The sequence below is a fragment of the Hevea brasiliensis genome, chromosome 9 (assembly GCF_030052815.1).
Source record: "Hevea brasiliensis isolate MT/VB/25A 57/8 chromosome 9, ASM3005281v1, whole genome shotgun sequence".
NCBI classification, from domain to species: domain Eukaryota; kingdom Viridiplantae; phylum Streptophyta; class Magnoliopsida; order Malpighiales; family Euphorbiaceae; genus Hevea; species Hevea brasiliensis.
In genome coordinates this window covers 21,827,613-21,843,502 of record NC_079501.1, presented here as the reverse complement: position 1 = coordinate 21,843,502, position 15,890 = coordinate 21,827,613, and the positions used below count along the sequence as shown (strand labels likewise).

The 15,890-nt window shown below is 30.9% G+C and overlaps 1 non-coding gene and 1 pseudogene across 1 annotated transcript; one reads left to right on the top strand and one right to left on the bottom strand.

Moving 5' to 3' along the window:
- The first annotated feature begins 6,019 nt into the window (after positions 1–6,019).
- LOC110672399 (receptor-like protein kinase FERONIA) lies at positions 6,020–10,984 on the top strand (annotated as a pseudogene).
- A 3,617-nt stretch (positions 10,985–14,601) lies between these two features.
- On the bottom strand, positions 14,602–14,708 carry LOC131183486 (small nucleolar RNA R71). The gene has a single exon (XR_009151541.1). It is a non-coding gene; the product is annotated as a small nucleolar RNA R71 (small nucleolar RNA).
- Positions 14,709–15,890: the final 1,182 nt, after the last annotated feature.

Genomic DNA, 15,890 nt, shown 5'->3' with positions numbered 1-15,890 from the left:
TTCTTGGCTTTTGCATGAACTGACTTCGACATTACATAGCAAATGCAATATTTGGTCTTGTCATAGACAAATATATCAAGTGCCCAATCAATCTTTGATAAGTTGTAATATCTTCAAGTAGTTCTTCCTCATCAGCGTGCAATTTAAGATTAATTTCCATTGGAGTTGGAGCTGGTTTAGCAGCTGTAAAACACATATCCTGCAATAACTCTAATGTGTATTTCCTCTGGGAGATATAAATACCTTTACTAGATTGAGCAATCTCTAATCTTAGGAAATACTTTAAAGAACCTAAGTCCTTTATAAGAAATTGTGAGCTAAGAAAATACTTGATTTCTGCAATAGCTTTATGATCATCTTCGGTTACTACGATGTCATTCACATACACCAAACAATAACTAAACAATGCTTCGAATGCTTTGTGAAAAAAGAATAATCATTCTTGGACTGAATGAACCCAAATGAGACGATAGTAGATGACAATTTAGCAAACCATTGCCAACTGGCTTGTTTCAAGCCATATAGAGATTTTCTTAACCTGCAATCTTGTATCCCCCCCTTCATTGAATGGTTGCAAGAATAACCTGGTGGTAGAGACATGTACACTATAAATCACCATTTAAAAAAGCATTGTTAATATCCATTTTATAAAGAGACCAATGCCTTACAGCAGCAATAGCAAGAAGGGTTCTCACAGTTGTCATCTTAGTTATTGGAGAAAAAGTTTCATGGAAATTAATACCTTTCTTTTGAGTGTAAACTTTAGCAATTAATCTTGCCTTGTCTCTCAATGGAGCCATCTACCTTGAGTTTAATTTTGTACACCCATTTGCACCCTATGAGTGTTTTACCAGGTGGAAGCTCAGTAACATTCCATGTACCAGTTCTCTCTAAAGCTTCTAATTCCTCTGTCATAGCCTTGACCCAATTAGGATCACTTACTACTTCATGATAAGAATTGGGTTCTTTAAGTTGGTCAATTTTATAAAGAAAAGCTTGATAAGAAGGAGTAACATTAGAACAAGTATAAGTAGATGAAATAGGAAAAGGAATACTTGAGACACTTGAAGAAGTATTCTCTGTATTGGATGAAGAGACAGCATTGCACATATAGTCTTACAGCCAAATAGGTGGTCTAGAAACGCGAGAAGATTTTTTTTGTGATTAAGGTACTGGGCGGAGAGGAAGGAGAAGCTATAGGTGTGGAGTGATTAGGTGGTTGTAAAGAATTTGGACTTGAAGGAGAAGTGGATGAGGAAGATGTTTTGTTTTCAATGTTGGTGAATAAAGGATCATAATCACTGTCATAACATGAATAGAAATTATTAGTAGCAGGGAAAATTGGTACAGAATAATCAATAAGAGGCAAAAGGAAACTTGGTTTCACGGAATGTAACATCTCTAGAAGCAAAACTTCTCTTGGTGCTCAAATCATATACTAAATAGCCCTTTTAACTGAAAGGATATCCTAGAAAAACATATTTTGTGGCTCTTGCCTGAAATTTATCTCGAGCAATGAAATTTGTAGTAGCATAACAAAGACAACCTATGGTTTTTAAATGATCATATAATGGAGAATGACCAAACAAAATTTCATAAGAGGTTTTGTTTTGGAGGTTAGGAGCTAGTAATCTGTTTATTAAATATGCTACAACAAGAACACAATCACTCCAAAATTCCAAGGGAAGGGATGCCTGAAATCTAATGGCTTGAGCTGTGTGTGTCAAGGAGATGTCTATGCTTTCTCTCAACCAACCCATTTTGTTGAGGTGTATAGGGACATGAACTCTCATGTATTATACCCAAATAATTAAAATAGTTGACACAATCATTTGAAAAGAAAAAACTCTAGACCTCTATCCATTTTAACTCTTTTGACAGTACAAGCAAATTGATTTTAAACCATGGAAAAAAAAAAAAAAAAAAACTTTGACATGTGATAAAGTTTCAGATTTAAAATTCAAAAGATAAACCCAAGTTGCTCGAGAATACTCATCCACAATAGTCAGAAAATATTTGGCACCAATTCTAGAAGGGATCATAAAGGGACCCCCAAACATCCATGTGTATTCTTTCAAATACAAAAGAAGCAGCAATTGTACTGATAGGGAAAGGATTTCGAGTATGTTTAGCAAATTCGCATGTATCACAAGGTTCATTACATAGAATTAAATCTGGAAACAAGATTTTCAACTTTGAAGATGAAGTATGTCCCAATAGATTGTGCAGAGAGAACAGGTTTCTAACTTAGAAATGGTGGCATTGCAATTTGAGGAAAGTTTCTTTTGTATAGTGGAAGAGTTCAAACATGACTGCAAACTATATAAGCCTTGCTATTCCTTACCAATTCCCATAACCCTCTTCAAATGCAGGTCCTGCATAAGACAATAATCAAGAAAAAAGATAACACAACAATTATCTACTTCATGGTTTAAAACTAACACTTTTCAAAAATCATGCCAACCAACTTCAAAAATTTTAGAAACATTCCCTGCAGTCTTTAACGATGCAATTAAACTATTGCAAAAAGAATTATAATTTTCTAGCTACCCACAAATATTTTATGAATTTTATTCTAAACTCAGCATTAGGCAAAAATAGCAATTTAAAGTTCGGGTTTACCTATGCCAATTCTGACAGCTGGAACACATCTAGGGCATCTAAAAATGGTGGAAAGCACTGTAATATTGACCCACTTTGGAAGTGGGTCCCGCAGCTCGCCTGTCTAACCCAAAAACACAGTACCGGTCGCCAGTGGAATTTCTGTGAAATGAGAACACCTACGCGAAGCTCACAACACCAGGAGTTAGAATATAATTTTTATTTAATTAAATAAACTCATTAAATATCTAAAAAAATATTGCAAAACTCATGGGATCTATCGAAATTTTAATATCAGAAAAATTTGAAATTTATGTCATTGTGAAGCTCTCACTGAGTGGAGTGTGTTGGTGGTCTCAAAATCTCCGTGAAGTTTACGGTTTGAGAGAAATCTAGTCTAAAAATCGAAATAGGCTAAAACTTTATAGGTTTGATTAGCACAAATCGTCTGATGAAAATGGGTGAAATGAGTGTCTACAGAAAGGTCTCGAAGAGTAGGACACAAAAGGGACTAAACCTGGTCCAATAGGTAGTCGGATCGTTCGGAATCAGGCCGGAAATGTGAAGCATTGCACAACTTGAAAGAGTGCCTTTGGGTGCAATTTTCGACCAATTGGAGGGGAGCAAGGGAAGGTGGTCGGCCAGTGGTGGGGTAGGGAGGAGAGACAAAAGAAAAGAATAATGGGAGGGAGACCTGTCCAATTCAATCCGGTTCAATTCAATCCGGTTCAATTCAACCGGTTCGATTCAAGTTACTCGAAATTTGATTTTACTCTGCATTAGGACTCAAAATGAGGCCTAAAAATTCTAGAAAAATTACAGAAAACTCATAAAAATTTATGGAGTCTAACTATATTTTTAAACTTGCTACGTCGTCTTTAGATTAATTTTTAAAAATCAATAGATTAATTATCTCAAAAAATCAAAAACCCGATTTTGAAAACTGAAAAAATTCAAATTAATAATATTTAATACATTAAAATATTATAATTTTCACATAAAATAATTATTTAAAAATTTAAGATATTACACATCTACAAGCGAGAACTTTTTCTTCACTTCCAATGCTACTGTCATCGATTGCTTCCAGGAATCGAAATTTGATTGGCCTTCTAGTATGTATGACACCAATTTGGCACTAGGAGAATTAGATGGTAAAATGTAGAGAGAGTGATTGATGTCAACTGCGTTTGTTGATGATCCAAATTCAGTGGATCCAGTATAATCACCATGCTCTATGTTGGCCATTGATGAACAGAGTAAAATATTCAAGGAAGAAGAAAAAAGAAAGAAAACTCTGTAACAAGAAAATAACCACTCTTCGAACTTGAGACACTACTCTGATACCATGTTAATTGGATTGAAACAAACTTTTTTATTTCTCATCAAGAAAAGGATATGTACAAGGCTATGTGTTATACACACAAGAGAAAAAAAGTGATTACGAAGTAAACAACCTATACAAATGAAAGAATGACAAGTGTCCTGCTCAACTAATTTACGGATTAGCTAAACAGTCAGGTATTAACTTTTTTTTTCTTAATTATTAATTAAATTATAATGAACTCATGTGAATTTAAGAGCGATTATTATTAGTTTAATTAAATCTTTAAATTTAAAATTTGAGTAATTATTATTAGTAATATTATAATTTTACAATTAAATATTAAAAAATATATTGATCAAATTATTTAAATCCTTTACTCTGGCAGCTGATTAAAATGAATTTTCATCAATTAAACTTCAATCTTTTTAAATAATTCAAATCAATCAATGGGAATTTAAATTAAGAAGATATTTTTTAACAGACAATTTGGAAGGAATCTTTCAATAAAAAATTATCAGTTTGTTAAGTTTAATTATGGCTTGACACTTTGATTTCTTCCTTTTTGTCATTTACCTAAAAAAATATAAAATTACAACTGTAAAAAATTAAATTCTAAACGTGCAAAAAGGGCTTCGGCCTTCTTTCTTTGCGAAAGGTACTCAAACCATTAAATAAACCAAGTTGGAAGTAGCACTCCAGGGTTGATCAATTGAAACAATCCAAATCCAATTTCGTCTATTCTAAATAAATAAATAAATATTTAAAAAACAAAAAAAACACCAATCCCATTCTAGGGTGGCAACGGCTCAGCTTCGACCAAAATTAGTTCGGAATCGGTTTTAAATCAGGCCAAAATTATACTTCCGCAATTTGATTCATCTTCATATTTTTTTAAGGGGACCATGAACCATTGATTCCAAATTAAATCAAGCCGTAGTTCCTAACCGACAGTTTGAGGAAAACCAAAATTCAGTCCACAGCCTACCAGGCGTGCCAAGCGCACAGGCTCAATGGCCCAATCAGTCTGCCTACAGTCAACATTAAAAATTTAAAGTTAATTTTAATAGGAAAAACTAATTTCATTTTTTTAAAGAAAAATTAATTTTATTTCTTTTTATTTCTTTACTTTTTTAAAATTTAAGTTAAAACCCTTTCTTTTTAAGATTTATATCATTTTTTTATTTATTTCAATTAAAAGATTTTAAAAAAATTATGTACAATTTTAATTTTTAAATTATTTTTATAAACATAACTTAATTTTAAATTATTATTTTTTTTCAAATCATTTTAAACTGTCCCATTTTGAATTATCTTAAACCAAAACCATCGATTATTTATTAATTATATAGATGGGACACATTTGAAATGTTTTATCATTAAGCTAAAATTAAAAGGTTTGTTATAAATCGGTGAATATAAATTCTCTTTCTTTTATTTTGCCCAAAGACAAAACAGGGAAAAAGCCAGTACCTTCCCTGTAAACACGTTGCAGCCTTGGTATGCCTATCCGTACAAAGCATCCTAGAAAAATATAATTAGGAGTTTAGGATAATTTATTATATTAAAGAGAAGTTTCCATTTTATTTAAATTCAGTAAATAACTTTATATTATTTATATTTATCTATAATTATTTAAATATATGAAAAAATTAAAAATTAAATTCCATGATTATTCATAGCAAATAAGTTAAAATTTTCAAAAATAAGTGTCAATTATTTATTAATTAAGTATAAATATTGAAACAACCTAATACCCAATCAATTAATTCTGGGTAATACTGTCAATGGAGCTTAATCTTTTCTTCGTCTAACGTAAGAATTTTCCATGAACAATGGAACATGAACTTAGGGGAGAACATTGATCAGGAAATTTCTTCCTTATATGTCAAACATTCAATTAATAAAAAAATATTATATTATATATATATATATATATATATATATATATATTTTAATATAATTTTAATTAAAATAACAATTACTAATTAACCGGATGTATTCACGTAAGGGTAGATAGGAATCAGCCTACTATCAAAAAGCTCCACAGCTCATACTCACGAGCATTTTTCTAACTTCTAATTGCCAATCGGAACAGCACTATGATCGGCCTCCTTCTCCGCCTGCTTCCTTTCCTCGATTTCATCTTCGTCTCCACCGCAGCACAAAACCGGCCGCCTTACACTCCCACTGAGTTGATACTCGTCAACTGTGGTGCATCATCTGATGATGCGTCACAGGATGGAAGGCGTTGGAATGGTGATGCCAAGTCTAAGTTCTGCCCCTTCAAGTCTCAAACATCGCCACCGTCTGAAGCCTCTCAACAAGGCCACTCTGTTGACCGTGTACCTTATATGACAGCCCGAATAATTTACTCCGAACTCACCTGCACTTTCCCGGGGAATTTACTGTACAAGGATAAGTTAGAAATGAAAATTATTAAAAAAGGGTGCGGTCTGAAAAGTTTACGAGAACAGGATGAGAAAAAGTCAAAAGCCTAAAAACGCTAATATCAATAATATTTTAATATCCAAAACGCTATTAATAATAGCGTTTTGTGCCAAACTAAAAAAAATAAAAAAAAAAGCTGGACGCTACTATAAGTAGCATCCAGCTTTTGTTTTTATTTTTTTAATATTTTAAATAAAATAATTAATATTTTATTAAATTTTAATTTAATTTTAAATTAAAAAATAATATTTATAATAAAAAATATTATAATATATATTAATAAATATTATAATTTTTTTTATTAAAATAACATTTATATTTTATTTAAAATATAAAATAAAATAATTAAAAATTAAAAAAAAAATTGGACGCTACTTAGAGTAGCGTCCAATTTTTTTTAAAATTTTTATATATTTTTATATTTTTTATGTTATTAAATTTTAATTTAATTTTAAATTAAAAAATAATATTTTATAATAAAAATATTATAATATATATTATTAAATATTATAATTTTATTTATTAAAAAAATATTTATATTTAATTTAAAATATAAAATAAAATAATTAAAAATTTAAAGAAAAATTGGACGCTACTTAACTTTTTAATTATTTTTTTTATTATTTTATTAAATTTTAATTTAATTTTAAATTAAAAAATAATATTTATAATAAAAATATTATAATATATATTATTAAATATTATAATTTTATTTATTAAAATAATATTTATATTTTATTTAAAAAATAAAATAAAACAATTAAAAATTAAAAAAAAAATTGGACGCTATTTATTTTTTTTAAACTTTTTATTTATTTATTTTTATTTTTTATTTTATTAAATTTTAATTTAATTTTAAATTAAAAAATAATACTTATAATAAAAATATTATAATATATTTTTATTATAAGTATTATTTTTTAATTTAAAATTAAATTAAAATTTAATAAAATAAAAAATAAAAAATAAATAAATAAAAAGTTTAAGAAAAATTGGACAGTAGCGTCTAATTTTTCTTTAAATTTTTAATTATTTTATTTTATATTTTAAATAAAATATAAATATTATTTTAATAAATAAAATTATAATATTTAATAATATTTATTATAATATTTTTATTATAAATATTATTTTTTAATTTAAAATTAAATTAAAATTTAATAAAATAAAAAAAAATAATTAAAAAGTTTAAGAAAAATTGTACGCTACTTATAGTAGCGTCCAATTTTTCTTTTAATGTTTAATTATTTTATTTTATATTTTAAATAAAATATAAATATTATTTTAATAAATAAAATTATAATATTTTTATTATAAATATTATTTTTTAATTTAAAATTAAATTAAAATTTAATAAAATAAAAAATAAAAAAAAATAATTAAAAAGTTTAAGAAAAATTGGACGCTACTTCCAATTTTTCTTTAAATTTTTAATTATTTTATTTTATATTTTAAATAAAATATAAATATTTTTTTAATAAATAAAATTATAATATTTAATAATATTTATTATAATATTTTTATTATAAATATTATTTTTTAATTTAAAATTAAAATAAAATTTAATAAAATAAAAAAAAATAATTAAAAAATTTAAGAAAAATTGGACGCTATTACAAGTAGCGTCCAATTTTTATTTAAATTTTTAATTATTTTATTTTATATTTTAAATAAAATATAAATATTATTTTAATAAATAAAATTATAATATTTAATAATATATATTATAATATTTTTATTATAAATATTATTTTTTGATTTAAAATTAAATTAAAATTTAATAACATAAAAAATAAAAAAATATATAAAAATTTTAAGAAAAATTGGACGCTACTGTAAGTAGTGTCCAATTTTTCTTTTAATTTTTAATTATTTTATTTTATATTTTAAATAAAATATAAATATTATTTTAATAAATAAAATTATAATATTTAATAATATATATTATAATATTTTTATTATAAATATTATTTTTAATTTAAAATTTAATAAAATATTAATTATTATATTAATTATTTTATTTAAAATATTAAAAAAATAAAAACAAAAGCTGGACGCTACTTATAGTAGCGTCCAGCTTTTTTTTTTTATTTTTTTTTAATTTGACATAAAACGCTATTATTAATAGCGTTTTGGATATTAAAACGCTACTGATATTTGCGGTTTTAGGCTTTTGACTTTTTCTAACCCTATTCCCATAAATTTTTCATATCACATCTTTTTTTAATAATTTTTATTTCTAACTTACTCTTGTACGGTAAATTCCCCCACTTTCCCTGTCTTGCCCGGTCCAAAATTTGTCCGTCTCTACTTCTATCCAGATACATACTCGGGTCTCAGCACATCCGCGTCCTTCTTCACTGTCACTGCAAATAATTACACTCTTCTTAGCAACTTTAGTGCATATCTAGCTGTTTCCGCTAAAATTCAACCAGTTCCCTACGTCTCAAGGAGTTCACAGTCACTGTGTGGGACAACCAAGAGCTACAATTGACATTTACTCCGGCTCCAAGCTCTTTTGCCTTCATTAATGGCCTAGAAATTGTTTGCATACCAAATTACCTGTACACAAAAGATATGGATAATCCTTATACCCTTGTAAACTCCGATTCAAGCACTTTCTTTTACTTCGATAACTCCACCTCTCTAGAAACTGTTTACCGGCTTAATGAATTGGCGGTCAACTTGTTCTCAACGTAAAAGATACAGGGGTGTTTCGAACATGGCTTGATGATTCCAAATATATCTTTGGAGCCCCAGGCCTTATTCATAAGTGGCGTGATGATGTGACGATAAAATACACCAACAATACCCTGCACCAGATACTGTTTACATTACTAAACGTTCAATGGGTAAAGAACCTCATATGAATCTAAATTACAACCTTACTTGGCGCTTCCCTGTTGATTCTGGGTTCAGTTACCTTGTAAGACTCCGTTTTTGTGAGACTGAAGAAAGTGTTACAGATATAAATCAACGTCTGTTTTCCATATTCATCAATAATATGACAGCCCAAGCTGAAGCGGAATTATCTTCTGGAGTGGAGGAAGGGATATTCCAGCACACAAAGACTACGTCATTGAAGTCCCAGAAGAAAGCCCCAGCAACCAGGATTTATGGCTCGCTCTACACCCTAATACCCATTCAAATCCTAAATATGCTGATGCTATTTTGAACGTTTTAGAGATATTCAAGCTGAGCAAATCAGATGGTAATCTCGCTGGACCAAACCCAGAAGTACCTGCACCACCAGAACAGCACCCAAGCCCAGGGAGGAGGACGAAGAGCGAAGGGTCATCTCAAATTATACTTATCATCGGGGCTGTGATAGGTTTTGCATCTGCTGTCACTTTAGTCTTATTTTCCTTTTTTTGTGTCTACCGACGCAAAGCAAAAGCAGAGGACACTAGCAAGGACAAGTGTTCCATTCTTCCGTTCTCTTACGCATCTAGCTCTGCGGCAATTGATTTATCACTGCCAAATGATCTTTGTCGTAAATTTATGATCGATGAGATAAGAGCATCTACAAGAAATTTTGACGATCAAAATATTATTGGTACAGGGAGATTTGGTACTGTGTACAAAGGCTACGTTGAGAGTGGATCCATACCAGCTGCGATCAAACGGCTAGCTTCATCATTCAAACAGGGGATCCGCGAGTTCCACACAGAGATTCAGATGTTGTCGAAGCTCCGCCATGTTCATCTTGTGTCTTTGATTGGATACTGGGACGATGAAGGTGAGATGATCCTTGTTTATGAGTACATGCCACATGGTACCCTTCAAGATCATCTGTACAAAACAATGAGCCCTCCCCTCCCATGGAAGCAAAGATTAGAAATATTTATTGGTGCGGCAAGAGGATTACATTATCTTAACACGGGCTCAAACCAAAGCGTTATCCAGCGAGACGTGAAGTCGTCGAACATACTCTTAGATAGGAATTGAGTGGCCAAGGTCTCAGATTTTGGCTTGTCAAAAACAGGTCCCGCTGGTGAAGACCAAACACATGTCAGTACAGTTGTTAGGGGTAGTTTTGGGTATCTTGACCCTGAATACTATCGCAGGCAACAGCTCTCTGAGAAATCAGATGTGTACTCATTTGGGGTGGCCTTGTTTGAGGTTTTATGCGCCCGGCTACCGGTGATTTCAAACCTACCAAAAGAAGAAGTGATTTTCGTTGAGTGGGCACGAAAATATTATCAGAGAGGAGCCCTTGATCAGATTGTTGACCCACAGTTGAAGGTTGATATCACACTGGTCTCTTTAAGCAAGTTCGGGGAGATTGCTGATAGTTGTGTGCGTGACACAGCTTTTGAACGGCCAACAATGGGCTATGTGGCATGGAGTCTTGAATTTGCCTTGCAGCTTCAAGAAACTGCTGAGAAAAATGTCGATGCCAGAGATGATGTCAGTACGAGCCAGAAAGTCTCATCTATTCAAGTGATTACCACTGATGATGATGAGCAATTTACATCTTCAGGTGGACCAATGTCATATTCAAGGAGCACTCTTAGTACAGGTGAAAGGAGTTCCAGCAACATTGATAGCGATAAAGTGAAATCAGATACAATATTTTCAGAAATAATGAATCCATAGGGAAGATGAATTTGAAATGAGTCCTTATTTGATGCCCTAGAGGATGTAATTTGTGATTCAGTGGGATGTGTAATGCTGTAAAATGTAGTGTGCCCTTCTTTTTTTTTTTTACAAGAAAATGATGAAATTGTCATTCATGAGAAGATGAGTACATTCGATCGCTTATAAGAAGGTCTATAACTTGAGGGGTGGGCTTGAGACCCGACCCGAACCAAGTAAACCATTCATGAGTAGCGTGCCCATTTGTTAAAAGTATACATTTTCCTGATTATATGAATGGTATTTTCTTTTCCTGCAGGATTACATATTGTTATCATCCGCAATAACGGAGGAGAGGAGGGAGTGTGTATATATATAAGACTCATAAAAAATATCTATGCCCAACATTTTATGACTTTTAAATGGAAAAATGTCTAAATAAGCCCTTCTACTTCACTGTAAGTGTAAAATCAACTTTTTTTTTTTCTTAAATTAAGTTAGAATTTTCTAATAAATTAGCCAAATTTTTTTAAAAAAATAAAATATTAATTTTTTATTTTTAATAATAAAATATTAAATTTATATTTTTAAATTTCAAAAATAATTTCTATTTAAAAAAAACTTTATATCAATCTCTCTTCCCAGCCAGGCCAACCTCCCTCTTCCCCATTCTCCATCTTCTCCAATGAAGACCACCTACTCACCTAGCATTGCATCGATAGGTCTCTCCTCCCTCCGACAAATTGAGTGCAGCAAAGGAAGGCATGATTGATGTTATGATCCGATTTCTGAGCCGGATCAGCACTAGAACCTGGACCAGTATAAAGCCCCTGAGGCTCATAGTAAATCTTATTATTCCTAAACTCATAACCAGGGTCAAAATTTAGGCCCAACATACAAATAAAATAAAATAAAATATTATATTTTTATTTGGGACAACCCAACCATTAGATAACAAAATTAGAGGAGCCCAACTCAACCCTGATACCATCATATACAAACTATTTAATATCATAAAAATTTTTTATCAATTAATACCATAAATACATAACCCAAAGTCACAGTATAATTCTAGTTATTAAAAAAATAAATAAGTAAATAAATAAATAGATAGATACAAGAACTATTAAACTAAGAAGCACAACCTGCAAAGGAAAAATGCAGGTTAGATTGGAAGAAATAAACTCACTCCTCCTGCAACTTGGGAAAAATATTTGAATAGGAATAAGCGTTTGACTCAGAGAGTTTAGATATTGATTATAAATACAATTTCTATAACTATCTAAAACTAATACAATCCTACCATGAAATCCATACTCATCACATATAACTGATATATGCATTTTGCATAGTCATTTAGGTTTAATTTTATGGTCATTTTATTTATTTGTTAGTCACTTTTAGCTAATTTTATTAGTTATTTAGATAGTTTTTCATGATTGTCAATTTTTTAATTAATTTATAATTTTACTTTGTTTTGTAGGAAAAATGGTGTTTTTGAGGGGCTAAAAAGAAATTATGCCAGTGATGAGTGATTCCTATAGCCAAAAATGTCAAAAATAAAGCTTGAAAGTTGAAGAATGCAGTGGACGAATTGTGCATAACTTGCCACATAAGCTGTGCAGTTCTGCACAAGGAGAAGAAGCAATTTTTCATTTCTGCCGAAATCTGCATAAGTCACTGCATGACTTATGCAGACTTACTCCTTGCTTATGCAGCTTCACACAGAGGGTCCAAAACCTGTCGAAAACTGCATAAGGGCCTGCATAACTTATGCAGTCCACTTATGCAGTTTCATAGAGTCTTCATAATGAGCTGGCAGAAGATTCCCTCATGTAAACTACACCTCAAACACACTATTTTATGGCTACTTGTCAGAAAAAAATATATAAATATGTTCTTATCTCATTTTAGAAGGGGGAGGAGGAGACAAAAGGGCAGCAGCAGGGGAAGAGTCAGAAAACAAAGCAAAAACGTTACCTCTCCATTTCTAAACCAGATTTGGAGTTTCCTTCCTTTCTTCCCTATTTCCTACCTTTCTTGTATTGGGTTTCTTAGTTCTTAGCATAGACTCAAGTTTTATTTCCATATTAACTCAGAATTTCTTGTAAATATTATGGATAGTGAGTAGTTTTCATTAGATTCTGAAGTTGGGATGTAATATTTGAGATATTTTGTGAATTTTGATTGGGTAATCCATATTTTGTGGTTTTAATGAGTTTTATTCATTTCTTGTGTGCTCAATGGCATGCTTAGTGTAGGATCCCATTAAGTATTGTTCTTAATCCATGGTTGAAGCACCGAAATGAGAAAACCTTGTGATAAATAATCAAGAAACTGAACTTAATTAACTTAGATCTAGAAATAGACTAAGGATTAAGAGGATTTACAGATTAATTAAGGAACTTAATGGGTCTTGATTAATTTTAACTCCACGAAAGTAGGATTAGATTGATTAAGACACTCTTTGTCCCACTCGAAAGAGTATTCAAAAGATTTAAGAATTAATATCCTTAAAACCCATAAATTCCATAAGATTGGATAACCAATTTAAAAATCCCAAAATAGCTTGAATATGAATTCCCAAACTCCAGAATCACCCTTTTATCATTGTTAATTTCTAATTGAATTTAATTGCTTGCCATTTTAAATCTAGCCATATTTCAATTTGCTTATTTCAATTCGCCGCAAATTTAGTTGAATCTTTACATTGTTGATTAGATTATTAATTTTGCATATATAAATTTCACATTTTAATATCTATCAATTTATTGCTTTAATTTCAAAAATAGTTCAAATTAGTCAATTTTTATATCAAAATTTGATCATCAACACAACTCCTCGTGGGAATGATATCTTTTCTATATTACTTGTATGACCCGTGCACTTGCGGTTGGGCCACATCAAGTTTTTGGCGCCGTTGTCGGGGAGTTGTTTGTTTAAGATTGAATTCTTGATTATTTTAGTTGTTTATAGTTTTTTTTTTACTTTTGTTATCTTTTCATTTTTTGTGTTTGTTTGTTCTTTTTAGGTACTCTTAATCTTTTATGAGAAGAGCTAGAAGCACAAGTGACACATCCTTATTGTTTAATCCTGAAATTGAGAAATTTTGTAGAGCCAACAAGAAAGAAACCAGAAAAAGGAAAGAAGCCTTGAGAGCAACTGAAATTGAAGCAGAAATGGCTGATGAAAGAATTAGAATTGGTGGTGGTAATGCTGGAAATGATCGAAACAATGAAAATGCAGCCCAAGGTGAAGAAGTTGTAAATGCTAATGTGCCTAGGGGAAGTATGATGGATCATGCATTTCCTCATTTTGATGACTTGAGAGAGAGTATAGCAAGACCAAGAATTGATGCAAATAGCTACAAGATAGATTTTGGGGTTCTACAAATGATTCAAAATTCTCAATTTGGTGGACATCCTTTCGAAAATCCACACACACATCTAAAAAAGTTTGCTATGATTTGTGATATGCAAAAACAACCTGGAGTATCTGATGATGCAGCAAGATTGAAGCTATTTCCATTCTCTTTAAAGGATAGAGCATTGGATTGGCTTGATTCTTTACCTCACAACTCCATTACAAATTGGGAGCAACTCATTGATGCATTTCTTGCCCAATATTTTCCACCTGGAAAAACTCAAAAATTGAGGAATCAAATGACAGCTTTCAGACCAAGAGAAGATGAAACTCTCTATGAATCATGGATGAGATGGAAGGAATTAGAGAGACAATGCCCACATCATGCCATTCCAAAATGGATGATAAATCAGAATTTTTACACCAATGTTACTCCTGCAATTAGAGGGATTATTGATGCTCAAACAGGAAGAGAATTTATTATGAAGTATGAAGATGAAGCTTATGAGCTATTGGAGAAAATTGCAAAGAATACTCATCTTTGGAGTAGTCTAAGAGAACCAGCTCCAACTCAAAAGAGGCAAGCTGCGGGAATGTATGACCTTGATCCATTCAACATGATTAATGCAAAGTTTGATGCACTTACAACTGTTTTGGCTAAGAAGATGGAAGATTTAAGTATGTTGGTTAGTTCATCATCATCATCTGGAAGTTCACAACAAGTTGCTTATGCAGAAGGAACTATCAGCTGTGGAGTAGAGTATGGAGAGCAAGCTGCATATGTTGGTAATTATGGAAACAAACAAATGGGGAATTCTTACTCTCAAACTTATAATCCAGCTTGGAGGAATCATCCCAACTTTTCATGGGGAAATCAGCATAATCAAGTCCCAAATCAGAATCTTCAACCACAACAGCAACAAGAAATTCCATATCAGCAAAATAGGCAACCATTGCCTAATTTTCAGCAGAGAAACATGAATCCTCCACCAAAACAGCAAGAGCAAAGTTCCACCACAGAAGCTTTATTACAACAGATTCTTGCTAACCAAACTAAGCATGATGAAGAGATGAGAGAGATGAAAGCAAGGCTAGAACAGAAGCAAACACATAACAGAATGTTGGAAAATCAGATTGCACAACAAGCATCTTGTGATGCCTCTCACCTGTCTACAGTGTAGCCGAGCGATAAGTGCCACATTTGGTGCTGGAGCACCCTATCTTGTCTTGTCATGTCTATTATAAATTTTAATGTCATTTAAATCAGGTAATTTATGTGTAGAATTTTTTTTTTATATATCTTATTTCTGTGGAGACCCGGACAGATCCTCCTCTGTTTTATTAACATCTGGCGGGTTCCATTATCACCTGTTAACATATTCATAGTCATCTCACATATTTTCATATCATATTCTCTTTTATCATATCATTAACAATTATTTATGAGATCTCAAAATGAAGTATCACCTATTGCATTCATATGGAAATTCATAGATAATAAATTACAAGTTTTCATTTCAATCTCAAGTTTAATTCAAGTCCAAAATGAAATACATCATAAACTAGTAATTAC